Raw genomic sequence first — 14,201 nt, forward strand, 5'->3', positions numbered from 1 at the left:
ATGTAAATGAGTTTTAGCAGTATGTATTATTCAAATCCGTTTCAACTAAGAAAAGTCTAATTGACTGGTTGCATATTTACCTTTAGCAGGGGCTTCTGACTGAAACCATGGGCTGTCTGGAAGAAATAATCAAAACATAAATATTTTAGAGAAACACTGACAACTGTTATCATTATTTCTGCTGCTGCTAGTTCCTGTTGCTCCCATAGGAGCTGACTTCCCCTTTTTCATGTGGGTACTCGATCCCCTGTCTGCCCTGAGCCCTGCCCCATTCCACCCCTTCAATGAGGCCCTGCCCTGCCTTTTCCCACCTACTCTGCCCCCATTCCAACCCCTTCCACAAAGTCCCTGCCACAACTCCGCCCCCTCCCAGCCAATATTCCAACTCCTTCCCCAAATCCCTGCCCCAGCCCCGCCTCCTCCCCTATGCGTGCCACGTTCCCCCTCCTCCCACTCCCTCCCAGAGTGTGCTAATATTGCCAAACCGCTGTTTGGTGGCAGCCAGGCAGGAAATGTTGGGAGGTAGGCGGAGGAGCAGGGATGCAGTGTGCTCAGAGGAGGTGGGGCGGGGGGGTGAGGGGAGCTTGGCAGCTGGTGGGTGCAGAGCACCCATTAAATTTTTCCCCGTGGGTGCTCCAGCCCCAAAGCACCCACGGAGTCAGTGCCTATGGTTGTGTCTATTGCTGTGGCAGCCAGAGCTTAAACCACCAGGAGAGAATTCAACAAAACAGCCTGTGCTCAGCACCCTTGGCAATCCAGTGAAGAGCAGACCTTGGCTACAATGGGAATGAGACCAGATTTCTGCCATGAGCACACATCCTCCAATGCTAAAATTCCCATTGATTAGAGTGGGGGTAGAGTGAATGTGACAGGAGTGCTTTTGAAAATCCTATTCTTAGGGTAGACAGGGAAAGCCACAATTTGCACCAGTACCAGTTAGCCTGGTTTCAAGCAGGGATACTTTCTATCAGTGCAAATCACAGCTTTCCTTAGCTATATGTGTGGTTTGCAACTAGTGGCTAAAATCATAGAGAAGGCCATAGGCTCTGATCATTAGCATCCTGCAGCCAATCTTATTTGCCATAATGGGCTGCAGGATGAGGGCTAGTATTTGAGGGTATATCTACAGCACAAATGAAGGTCAGGTTGCCGGGCAGGTAGACAGACTCCCTTGCCCCCAGCTTTAATCTAGCTGCTGCCGGTAGCAATGTGAATGAGGACATACTAGTGTGAGCTGGCCACCCCATACAAGTCCGCAGGGGACTCGGGGTATGTTCTTGGGTTGCTAGCCTGTGCCAGGGTCTGTGCTGCCACATCTTTACTGCTATTGTTACCTGCCCTCGTTCAATGAGATGGGTATGCCTGCATACCTATGTTGCCAATCACACCTTTGACTGCAATATGAATGTATTCTCAGCTGGGGCTCAGCACGATTGCCTTTTCTTAAAAAAACAACTTTGTGCTTTTCCTTATTTGTATTAATGTCTGTTTGGAAGCTTAAAAATGTTTTCCCTTCTCATTTTGTCCTTTTCAGTTTAAGAAATATCACTCTCTTCCCCACCCACCTTATTGCTAGTGCAACTGCAGCCAACATAGTCATAGCTTCTTTCTTTGGGTACGTCCAGACTACCCGCCGTATCAGCAGGCAGCGATCGATTTATTGGGGATTGATATATCGTGTCTCGTTAAGAACGTGCTCACCGTCGACTCCGGAACTCCACCGGAGCGAGTGGCGGTAGCGGAGTCAACGGGGGAGCTGCAGCCATCAATCCCGCGCCGTGTGGACCCCAGGTAAATCGATCTAAGATACTTCGACTTCAACTACGCTGATCGATTTCCCTCCCACCCCCCAGTGTAGACCAGCCCTTTGTGTACCTGCTTTACTCCAGTGTTTGTTAGCTAGATACTGCTTCAGAGCCAGCAGGGGGAGAGCAAGAGCAAAAAAAGTCTAGATAAATTCAGGGGATCATAGATAGCAATGGAATTCCAGCTCCAATTCACATAGTGGTGTTAAAAAGCTCCATTATGGAATGGTGGATTTCTTCGTTTAAAGTCAACGTTGAGAATGCAAGGAATATTCCTTGCCACATTATACCATTTTTAAGGTAAATCAAATTTGGAACTATACTATCGATATTATGTAAAATAGCAGTGCTGAGAATGCAAGATTTTTTTTGGTCTGTTTCAGCTAGTATTTTCCTCTATTAATGTTAGGTAGATGACCATATGTGTGCTATTTTTGTTTGCTTTCAAATAGGGCTATCAATCACAGTTAACTCACACGATTAACTCAAAAAAATTAATTGTGATTACAATTAAAACTGCAATTAATCACGATTAATTTTTGTACTGTTAAACAATAGAATACCAATTGAAATTTATTAAATATTGTTGATGTTTTCTACATTTTCAAATATATTGATTTCAATTACAATGCAGAATACAAAGTGTACACTGCTCACTTTATTTTGTTTTTATTACAAATATTTGCCCTGTGTAAAAATGATAAACAAAAGAAATAGTATTTTTCAATTCATCTCAGACAAGTACCGTAATGCAATCTCTTTATCGTGAAAGTGCAACTTACAAATGTAGATTTTTTTTTGTTATGTAATTGCACTCAAAAACAAAACAATGTAAAACTTTAGAGCCTACAAGTCCACTCAGTCCTACTTCTTGTTCAGCCAATCACTAAGACAAACAAGTTTGTTTACATTTATGGGAGATAATACTGCTGGCTTCTTATTTACAACGTCACCTGAAAGAGAGAACAGGCATTCTCATGGCACATTTATAGCCGGCATTGCAAGGTATTTTTGTGCCAGATATGCTAAACATTCGTATGCCCCTTCATGCTTCGGCCACCATTCCAGAGGACATGCTTCCATGCTGATGACACTCATTTAAAAATGTGTTCATTAAATTTGTGACTGAACTCCTTGGGGGGAGAATTGCATGTCTCCTGCTCTGTTTTACCCGCATTCTGCCATATGTTTCATGTTATAGCAGTCTCGGATGATTACCTAGTACGTTTGTTTTAAGAACACTTTCACTGCAGATTTGACAAAACGCAAAGAAGATACAATGTGAGATTTCTAAGGATAGCTTGAGCACTTGACCCAAGGTTTAAGAATCTGAAGTGCCTTCCAAAATCTGAGCGGAACAGGGTGTGGAGCATGCTTTCAGAAGTCTTAAACGAGCAACACTCCGATGTGGAAACTACAGAACCCGAACCACCAAAAAAGAAAATCAGCCTTCTGCTGGTGGCATCTGACTCATGATGATGAAAGTGAACATGCGTCGGTCTGCACTGCTTTGGATTGTTATCGAGCAGAACCCATCATCAGCATGGACATGTGTCCTTTGGGATGGTGGTTGAAGCATGAAGGGACATATGAATCTTTAGCGCATCTGGCACGTAAATATCTTGCGATACTGGGTACAACAGTGCCATGTGAACGCATTCTCACTCTCAGGTGACATTTTAAACAAAAAGCGGGCAGCATTATCTCCTGCAAATGTAAACAAACTTGTTTGTCTGAGCGACTGGCTGAACATGAAATAGGACTAAGTGGACTTGTAGGCTCTAAAGTTTTCCATTGTTTTATTTTTGAATGCAGTTATTTTTTGTACATAATTCTACATTTGTAAGTTCAACTTTCATGATAAAGAGATTGTACTACAGTTCTTGTATGAGGCGAATTGAAAAATACTATTTTTTATAGCACAAATATTTGTACTCAAAAATAAATATAAAGTGAGCACTGTCTACATTGTGTTCTGTGTTGTAATTGAATCAATATATTTGAAAATGTAGAAAACATCCAAAACTATTTAAATAAATGGTATTCTGTTGCTTAACGGTGCGATTAATCGCACAATTGTGATTAATTTTTTTAATCGCTTGAAAGCCCGACGTTCAAAGTAAAATAATGGAAATGATTTATCAGATAAATAAAAGCTGTGTGAATCAGTGGTACTCGGCCCTACACTGCTGAGGAGCTGTTTTGCCTTCCAAGAGAGCTAATTGCAGCAGGAAGTTCTGATGTTGCATAGTGATATTTGCTCAAGATCTTATACTGTAGAGCCTCAACATCATTGTCTCATGTTGTAATGCTTCAATGTAAGCAAGGGCAAGACACTGGACTGCAATTATTTTTGTGGCCCCCCACTCACTACATTTGATACAAAGGTATTGATTGTGATCTCACGTCAGTATAAATTTGAATGAATATCTCTGCTTGAAACTAGAGAGGAAGGCTTGTCTAGTGGTTAGAGCATTAGCCTAGGCTTTGGGAGACCCAGATTCAGTTCCTTGCTCTGCCACAGACTTCCTCTGTGACTGAGCAAGTCGCTTAGGGCTAGATCTACAGAGAGATTTAGGTGCCTAAGTCCAAAATTTAGATAGTCAAAAACCCCTGCTAACTTGCCATTTAACCCTCTAGGCATCTCAGTTTTGGCCAGTAAAGCCCCTATAATTTCCACCAGTGCACATAGAACCATAGAAACACCTGCTGAGATCCTCTAGTCTATCCCTCCACCCGTCTGCTGAGACAGGCGATTATCCCTGAGAGGTGTCTATCTAATCTGTTCTTAAAAACCTCCAGTGATGGGGATTCCACAATCTTCTCAGGTAACAAACACCTGTCAGGAATGGTCTAGATAATACTTAGTCCTGCCATGAGTGCAGGGGACTGGACTAGATGCCCTATCGAGGTCCCTTCCAGTCCTATGATTCTATGTTCCAGTGTTTAAATATGCTTATATTTAGAAAGTTTTTCCCAATATCTAACCTAAAACTCCCTTGCTGCAAACTAAGCTGATTACTACTTGTCCTGCCCTTGGTAGACATGAAAACAATTGATCACTGTCCCCTTTATAATAACAACATATTTGAAGATTGTTGTATCCCCTGCCAGTCTTCTCTTGACTAAACATGCCCAATTCTTTCAACTTTTCCTCATAGATCATGTATTCTAAACCTCTTATTTTTGTAGCTTTCCTCTGGACTCTCCAGTTTGTTCACATCTTTCTTAAAGTGCAGTGCTCCAACCTGGATGCAGACTCCAGCTGCGCTATCTCCTATGCTAAGTAAGGACTGGAACCTGGGTTTCCCAGCTGAGTGTGCTAACCAGTAGGCTACAGAGTCATTCTCACTCTTTCTCTGGTCCAATGAATATTTAAGTATTTCATGCAAAGTGGAACAGCTTCCCGGGTTTAAATTGCTGCTCTGAATTAGGCAGAGTGGGGATCTGAACTTGCCTCTTGCACATCCTGGGCAAATGCTCTAATAACCAGTGGGCTCTTGGCTATAAGGGAGTGGCAGATGGTAGCACCTCATCCCCCTCTGAGTTTGGGGGGAAGAATTGCAAAAGAAGACTAACTTGGCTTAGGCACCGAACTCCAGGAGAGGAATTCCAAGCAGAGATGGCTGCATCCCTCTGACTCAGACATCTAATTCACCTTGAGAGTCAGGATTCTAGGCAGGAGTGCCAGAACAGGGGAGCCAAGGGGCTATGGCTTCCCACTTTTTATCAGCCGTAAAGGTGAACGATGGGAGGGTGGGGTCTTGGGACGGGCAGCATGGGAACAAGGCCTTGGGGGAAGAAGTGGCACTAGGATGGGGGCTCAGGGAGAAGGGGCAGTGCGAGGGCGGGGCCTCAAGGGGAATGGGAGGTGCAAGGGCAGGGTCTTGGGGGGGCAGGGAGGCACAGAGAGGTGGGGCCATGGGTCGAGTGTCTGTGTTCCCCCCCCCCCCACACACACACACTTTTAGGACACTTCCACTGCTCCTGGCTCTAGGCCACCCTTTTCTTCAGCATTTCCTCCTGGCTAGTTTAGGCAGCTCCTTCCTCAGCATTCTGGCCTCTGTGAATCCTATTCTTAGGCATCTAACTCTCCCCACATGTAGTCTAGGGAGGCTAGGCACCTAACTCATGGCTGAAGATTCCACTAGGCAGCAAGGCACCTAACTTTAGTGCTGAGCCTAAGTCACCTGTGTGGATCTAGCCTCAGCTCCCCATTTGTAAAGTGGAGATAATTCCCTGCCTCACAGGGGTGTTGTGAGGATAAACCCATTAAAGATTGTGAGGTGGTAATGGGGGCCATAGAAATACCTTAGGTAGATAGAAAGTGTAAAAATTAAACTTTACTTTTGTTAATGTGCTTTTTTATTGGCTGAGAAACACAGCAACTTAATTGTCAGAGTCAAACGAAACAGCTTTTGTATAATCATAGAATATCAGGGTTGGAAGGGATCTCAGGAGGTCATCTAGTCCAACCGCCTGCTCAAAGCAGGACCAATCCCCAACTGAATCATCCCAGTCAGGGCGTTGTCAAGTCTGACCTTAAAAACTCTAAGGAAGGAGATTCCACCACCTCCCTAGGTAACCCATTCCAGTGCTTCACCACCCTCCTACTGAAAAAGTTTTCCCAACATCCAACCTAAACTTCCCTCACTGCAACTTGAGACCATTACTCCTTGTTCTGTCATCTTCTAGCACTGAGAACAGTCTAGATCCATCCTCTTTGGAACCCCCTTTCAGGTAGTTGAAAGCAGCTATCAAATCCCCCCTCATTTTCCTCTTCTGCAGACTAAACAATCCCAGTTCCCTCAGCGGCTCCTCATAAGTCATGTGCTCCAGCCCCCTAATCATTTTTGTTGCCCTCCACTGACATCCTTCTTGTAGTGTGGGGCCCAAAACTAGACACAGTACTCCAGATGAGGCCTCACCAATGTTAAATAGAGGGGAATGATCACATAATGGTAGAGAACCTAATTGTGCAGTCCTTTTGGTCTGTAGGAATGGGCCCCTATTGAGCAATTCTTCCTCTTCTCCACTGGAGCCTAAAAGATGGTCAGATCTCTCCCTATTTTACTGTTGTTTGGAATCATTTGATATAGCAGAAATAGTCATTGGATTAGGAAGATGCAACTCTGCCACTTTGAAAACAAACATTTTAACTTTGTTTGCCTGCTCTTATGCTGTAGCAGGAGTCTTCTGTGTCCTCAGTTACGAAGAGCACTTTAAATAAATGCATGGAGACTCACTAGTGAAGCCCATAACTATCAGCTTTATTGATTACCTCTGCACTGTCTGAGTATTCACATCCCACTAGCAAACTCCCAGAGCCTTGTCCTAGCATGCAGTGGTCTCAGTGTAGAAATTGGAAAGGAGTCTCCGGGGGGGGGGAGGTCCCTTCCTTAGTTGTTCCAAAGTCATTTTCCTGAATCTAGAGGCAGATATCCCCAAGAGTTGAGAGGCCATTATCATTCTCTTTAACTTACATTTCTTAAGCCCCTTGTTTGACACAATGGTGCACTGCCAGAGCCAAACTTTTGATATTGGAGATGTCTGCATTTACTGTTATAAGCAGGGGGTGCTGTACTGACTACGGGTGTCACTCTTCTATTGCCCATGTAAACACAATGAGCTGTGATATTAGAAGCTGAGCATTAGTATGTTACTCTGGTCTGTGCCATTGTAGCCCCTGAAAATAGGCAAGCACCATTATGCTATCTCTGTGCTCACAATAACTTTGTCTCTCCATATTATTTTACAGCCTGTTGACTTTTGGTGGGATTTGTTTTGGATCATTTAGTTTTAAATCTTTTCCAGCCAATTTGAATCAATCAAAATGCCCCCCCAATGCAAGAAAACATTCAGTTGTGAAACAAAAAAGTATATATTTAAAATATACCTTAAGCAGAGAGAGATCCCATGCTCTGCTTATTAGAATAATACTGCTCTAACCCCGATATGAACCCCCTAACAGAAGTTAGAAGGCTTATCTACACACACAAGTTGTCCCACTTTAAATATACTGGTAGAGTTAAAGCAGTACCACCCACTAGTGAGAATGCAGCTATGTCACTATAAAGGTACTTAATATCTATATAGTTAGGAAGGAGAATAAGCTATTCCAGTGTAAAACACCTTCATCCTGGCATAACTGAGTCCACACTAAGGATTGTACTGGTACAACTATTTAAGTAAAATGACACCCTTAACTGAAAGAGTTATCCATATGAAAACTCTATACCAGTCCTTAGTAACCTTACTGTTCCTACAAACTTCACATGGGGGCAGCAACTCCTTGTGATGTCAGTGCTATAGTACAGTCCTATTTTGAAAAGTGACTTTGCAAAATGGATGTTTGTTGCCTCAATGATTTTCACATCCAACCCGCTCAGTTCATAAGTAAAAATAAAAATACTTTTCTAACTGACATCCCTGCAAACTCAACCTGCAATCTGAAAGCCAAGCTGGGTTCTTTCTGCCTCATGCATCACCAACAACAAATATTCAGCAAGAGGAATCTAGTTAATAATTGTGTTGATAATATCCAAACTGGAATAGAACCTAGCTGTTGTGTTAAACCCTGTCCTGAGTTTGTTTTAAATTGTCCATATAAAAATATGGCAATTAATAATACCTCTTTCCTGCAGCTAGTAGTGGGTGAAAGGTTTTGGGGTGGTTGTTTTAACCTATGCACGTTCTAAAGCCTAATATTGAAAGAAAGCAGAGGGCAGAGAATTATGCTGAGTTTGAACTAAAATATTTTCAAGGCTTCTGGTGAGGTTACAAATTTGTTTTAAGAAGAGAATATACTCTGTAGAGGAGAGGAAGAGGCATATATGGACTGTAGGAAATTCATCTTGAATAGGTCAAATTTGATGGGTATGAAGTTGACATTTCTTTTCTATGGAGCACTTGGCAACTTACTGAGAGTGAGCTTTAAGTGTGGGAGAGAGAGCAGAGCATCATTAGCAGCAAAATGACATTGATCAGCATCAACTATGTGTTGGGCTTTCCTTTTCCTGATCCCAAAAGACATTCTGGCCAAACCAGATGACACTACCATCTGCATGGCTGTGTCCTGAGCAACTTCGAAGATGTAACCCAAAGGTTTTTGTTGTTCCCTTGTTATCTATTTCCAGCTTCATTTTATTCATCCTATCTTTCTAATTTTTGCTTTCTGTCTAATAAAAGTCTGGCTTATCCCACCAGAAAAATTATATTTTTGTGATACTTCCCTCTCCCCCTTGTCTGTGTATGTATCAAGAGCACAAATACCATGGACCTTTAAAGGGAGTTTGTGTTCCTAAGTCACTTAGATACATTTGAAAATTCCACCTTTAAACAAGAGAACCTGATAGGTATCATCTAAAATCAACTCCCTTTTTCTCAAGAAGGACATTTAATACTATTAGAAAGCTACCAAGCCAAGATATTCTTCTTGGAAGGATTCTCATTGACTTCAGTGGGCACTGGATCAGACCCAAAATGAAGATTTACTTCATCTTGTGTGTCTTTAATGTTTTTACTAGTACAGTGTGTTTGGTACTCTTCATCTTCAAAATGCTTTTATAGCCATTAACTAGTTTAATCCTCCCCACACTCCTGTCAGGTAAAAGGGTAGTTAGTATTTTCATTTTTACAGACAGAAGCTAATATAGACTTGGACTTGCAAAGTGGTGAGCACCCAATGAGATCAAACTGGAAGTGATTTGCCAAAGGACAGGACCAGTATATCAGCCAAGATTAGAACTCAGAAGCTCCTAGTACTTAGTCATGTGTTTGGGTCACTAGATCGCCGCTACAGGTGATTTGAAGCTGGAAGATATTTACTATTTTGATATGACTAAAGGTTTTCACCATGAATGTACAGGGACTTAATTACCTGATAACAAGTAGAATCTTGTGCAACAAAATTACATTACTGCTATTTAAAGAGATGCAGCGTACTGACAATCAACATGACAAACTAGTTGGAGGATGAGCTGAAGAAATATTTTACTCACTAAAAATGTGAGAGTGAAGGCATTGCTATTCTTATTAAGAAGAGACTATAAGTTCAAGTGGGATTAAAGACAATGGACATGCAGGGAGAAGTTAAATGAATTCAGGGGCATGACAGATGCTATTTTCTCACTCCCAGCTGTCAGGATGACATTGCCACCAGTTACTGATATGAACCCTCAGGTTTTAAGTCCCTCTCTAGACAGTTCACCTTCCCTTGCCGTGCCTCAAGGCTAGTTATCTTGCATTAGCTCCACTGTAGTTTTTCACACACAGTTGGCTTGGGTAATGCTCACTCTGACTGATGTGGACTGCTTGTATAGAGAGAAAGCAGTGTCTCTCACTAGAGATTGCAAATGCTAAAGAATTTATTAAGAGCAACAGGGATGTGCTGATCAGTCTTTGAGATAGAACTAACAACCCTCATAACTGAAATCCACACAAATTTCTTCTCTTTCAACTGTACAATTTTAATGCAGCTTAGTTACTATCGCTGGCCATAGAATCTGTCCTACAGGCACTGCAATTCTACCAATAAACAGCAGCCCTTTGCAAATGTTTACTATGATTCACAATACCCTAATGAGGGAGGTTAGGGTTAGGGATCATTTCTTCACCCACCACTGCAGTGCAGCAACTTCTGGAGAGGAACATTGCTATTTTGCAGAAGACAGCAATACTACTAAACTGTAGGGCAGCAAGTAAGGAAGAACACCGTAGACAACTGAAACCTCAGAAGTAATGTGGGTAGATGGGATGTAATTACCTGTGTTGGAATTTGACTAGAACACTAGGACTAACACCCATCTGGGAGCATGTGTGAGAACTGCTGAAAGTGAGTGGAGAACTGAAGGATAAAGGGGTTGAAAATGGAGTGTATGAAGCTAGTATAGTATTTCCTTGGTAGTTAAAGAAAGATGATAACTTAGCTTCAAAAGTACTAAGAAAAGCAGAGAATTGAAAAATCTCAGAGATTTATAGAATTTTGCAATCAACTTTATTGCAGTCAGGTAGAACTCTGAAAGAATGGAAATTATCTCAGTTGCTTTCTTTCCTTCTAGTAAAGGACACATTTTTTACTTTAACATCATCTCATAATCAAAATGCACACTGGTAATATCCATGCCAATTTTCTAAAAAATGAAAGAATTAACTTAATGGAACATTGTGTTTCCTGATATATTACCCCCTATGTGATCCCAGTGGCTGATCTCCTGACTGCGGCTGGCTCTTGTTTAAACCTGTAATGGGTTTGTCAGTCACTCACACAGAGCCACTAACAACTTTCTTTGATTTCACAGCTGAAAGATAAAATAAATATGTGATTATATTATTTGCATCCATTTCATTTTGTTAAAAATGTTATTTGAGCTCTCTCCACTAAAACGCCAGTCACAGAAGCTGATGTACAGGAATGGACGTTTTACCACATGCTGAGCATCCGGCAGCACTGGGGCCTAACTACAATAGTCTTCATCACAATTCCTTTTTTTCAGGGATTACTTATTACTGTTTGTCATGTATTCATTTAAAAACCAAAAGGACAAATAACATACAGAAAACTTTAACAAGTGTACTTGGGGTGGGGGGTAGGGGGGCTGTGGTAATATAAAGGAAAAGGGAAAAAACATCATAATATAGTCATACCCAGATAAAGATATAGATTCTTTGCCATAAAAAATTCCTTCCACTTGAAACTAGTTCTACAGTCTCACCAGAGGAACAAGTGTCCTTACAACTGAGTGTTAAATTATGAAGTGTAGAAACAACTGAATATGAGGGAAATTACCAATGTCAGGTGCTGTTCTGTATGATGGAGAAAAATCAGTCTTTTAATTAAATTAAATATAGATGTAGTAACTCTTTATGAACTGATAGAGCCGCTCAACTACAAACTATACATGCTTTAAAGCTTGTCTAGGTATACTGCATCTCAAGTTGTCATCTGCTCAGTTTGTGTACAGGATAGGTGGTTTTGGATGGCAGACTTGAAGGAAAAAAGACTAAAACAAAAAGATGCTTAGAAAATAGTATAAGTGGCTTGATACATGGCACATCTCCTGAATCAGCACTGGAACAATGTCCCTGCATAGCATTATAGGATATTGTACTGGTGTGCATCTTTCAAAGAAAACCTAAAACTGGCACCCTGACTACTTTTGTTCATTAGAAATTCCATGTCACTTTTTGCAAGACTAGGAGTGTCAATCCCAGTTTTCTAGCCAAATTCCAATGTGAAGTTCATTCTGCCTACTTAAATTCCACTGCAGTTTCAACCTGCTAATGGTTGTATTTTATGCAGTGTTGTATACTTGCCAACAGTTACCCTGTTGCACCACAGAGGTGGCTTCTTTTAAGATGTAAAGTTTGCAAAGCATTTTCAAAAGGGATCATTCTCCTCACACACTTAGCAGTGGCCTGGTGGAGATATTACTGGTAATTGTGGAAATAACATGCAGGTTGAAATGTTAGGGCATTAGTGCTCATTCAGATTATACCGAATTTGTAATAAAAATAACAATTAAGGAAATAAAACTAAAAAAGGTTAAAAATACTTAACAAACGCTGGTTTTCTTTGACTCCTGCCTAAGGCAGGTAAGTATGAGAGGACAGGGCACTTGAGGATCGCTCTGCAGTAGGTAAACACAAAGGTTGGGTAAGTAACTCACTCTTTGACTTTCATACTGTTAGTTTCCCTCTTGTCAGACTTTGAAATTCACTGTAACTTTTTTTGGTGGCTTAACATAAATGCTATTTGCTTTAGTAGCAGATTCTCTTTTAACTGAACGAGCTAGTGTCTTCTTAAGCCAGAAGCTGCTAACTTCTTTTTCAGCTAGGTTGGCAAGCAGCTATGTATCCTCTCATGGATTTTGCTGCCTCATTTTTAACCTTATTTTCGCTTGGTATTGGGTGGCCTGACACTTGAGCTGCTCTTTGATTTAGCAGACTCTGCCTTGCAAATTCAGCTCGGTTCCCCCAGCCGCTCGCTTTCCCCCATCAGACTGAGCATGTCTGGCTAGTGGAGTTGAACTACGACAATCAAACGCTGCTCCCCCGCCCCACTCCTGTCCCCTTGCGGGAGACTAAGGCGAAAGGGGTGGCTGGGATAAGACGCATGCGCGCCTAGAGGGTGTTGGGTGCCTATAATAACACTGAGAAAGCAAGTGCGAGACGCCCGAGCCTCAGTGGCTGCTTGTCTCGCCGGCAGAGAGCGACACAGTCCGGGCGCCAGCGGCTGCCGCTCGTGCTTCTGCCGCGCAGCCTGAGGAGCGAGGCCGAGTAGCCAGCGGCACAGCAAGGATCCGGGCAGAGGGCGCCGCGGGAGACACACGCCGGGAGGCAGCTCCGCGCCCCCTGCCAGCCCCTCTCCCCACCCTGCAGCCAGGAGGGCGCCGCGCTGCCCCGGGGGGTGTCGCCCCGCAGCGGAGGGATGTAACTTGGCGGTGCCAGGCTGGCGGCTTCGGCGGGCGCGCCGAGGTGAAGGAGGAGTCGGGACAGGGGCTTTCCCCGCTGAGCAGCGCAGAGGGACTGAGCCCCGGCACCTCCAGCCCGGCGGTGCCCACTTCGGATGCGGCTTCGAATCATGAAAGGAAAGTTTGAGCGGGATGTCCGGGCCGAGGGAGCGGAGTAACAGCAGCTGCTGGTGCCGAGTGGCTGCCCCTGCGGGGCTCGGCTCGGCTGCCAGGGGAGCCCGGGGCAGCCTCCCGCGCCCCCGCGGGCTCGGCCCTGCGACCCGGACGGGAGGTCGAGCTCTGCCGGCGCTGGGACAGTCCCGCCTCTGATGCTCCTGGAGTTTCCTGCCGCATCGCTGCCCCCGCCGGCGTGTGGATCTGCCGGCCGGGCACGGCGCCCCGGGCTGGGGGTGGCTGCTCCGGGCGAGCCGCGGCCAGCTCCCATTGCTCCCCCGCCGAGCTGGTAGCGATGGGGAGGGAAGTCCTGGCTCTGTGAAGCGCTTCGCCAGACCCGCTGCCCCGGCTGCGCGCTGGGTGCCTGGAGAGGGGCAGGCGCCAGCCGCGGAGACAGCCTCCTAGGGCTGCCCGTGGGTTTCCTTTGGGCTGACCAACGCCGGAGCACGGAGCGCCGGGCCCTTCGGGAAGAGCCTCCGACTCCCCCTTCCTGGCGGGGGGCTGGTGGAAGAGCCCCGTGGTCTCCCCGCTTCTGGCTCCCCTGCGATCAGATGCTTCACCCCCCTCCACGCAGAGCCGTGTTAGTAGGAGACCCCGCCACCTCCACAGCGGGGTGCTGTGTCCGCAACCAGCCCCCCCCCGCGGCATAGCGGGGTGCTGTGTCCACAACCAGCCCCCCCCGCGGCATAGCGGGGTGCTGTGTCCCTGTCCTTAAACCCCCTCCCCCCCCGGCATAGCGGGGTGCTGTGTCCACAACCAGCCCCCCCCCCCC

The sequence above is a fragment of the Terrapene carolina genome, unplaced genomic scaffold (assembly GCF_002925995.2).
Source record: "Terrapene carolina triunguis isolate 2854851 unplaced genomic scaffold, T_m_triunguis-2.0 Scaffold139, whole genome shotgun sequence".
NCBI lineage: Eukaryota > Metazoa > Chordata > Testudines > Emydidae > Terrapene > Terrapene triunguis.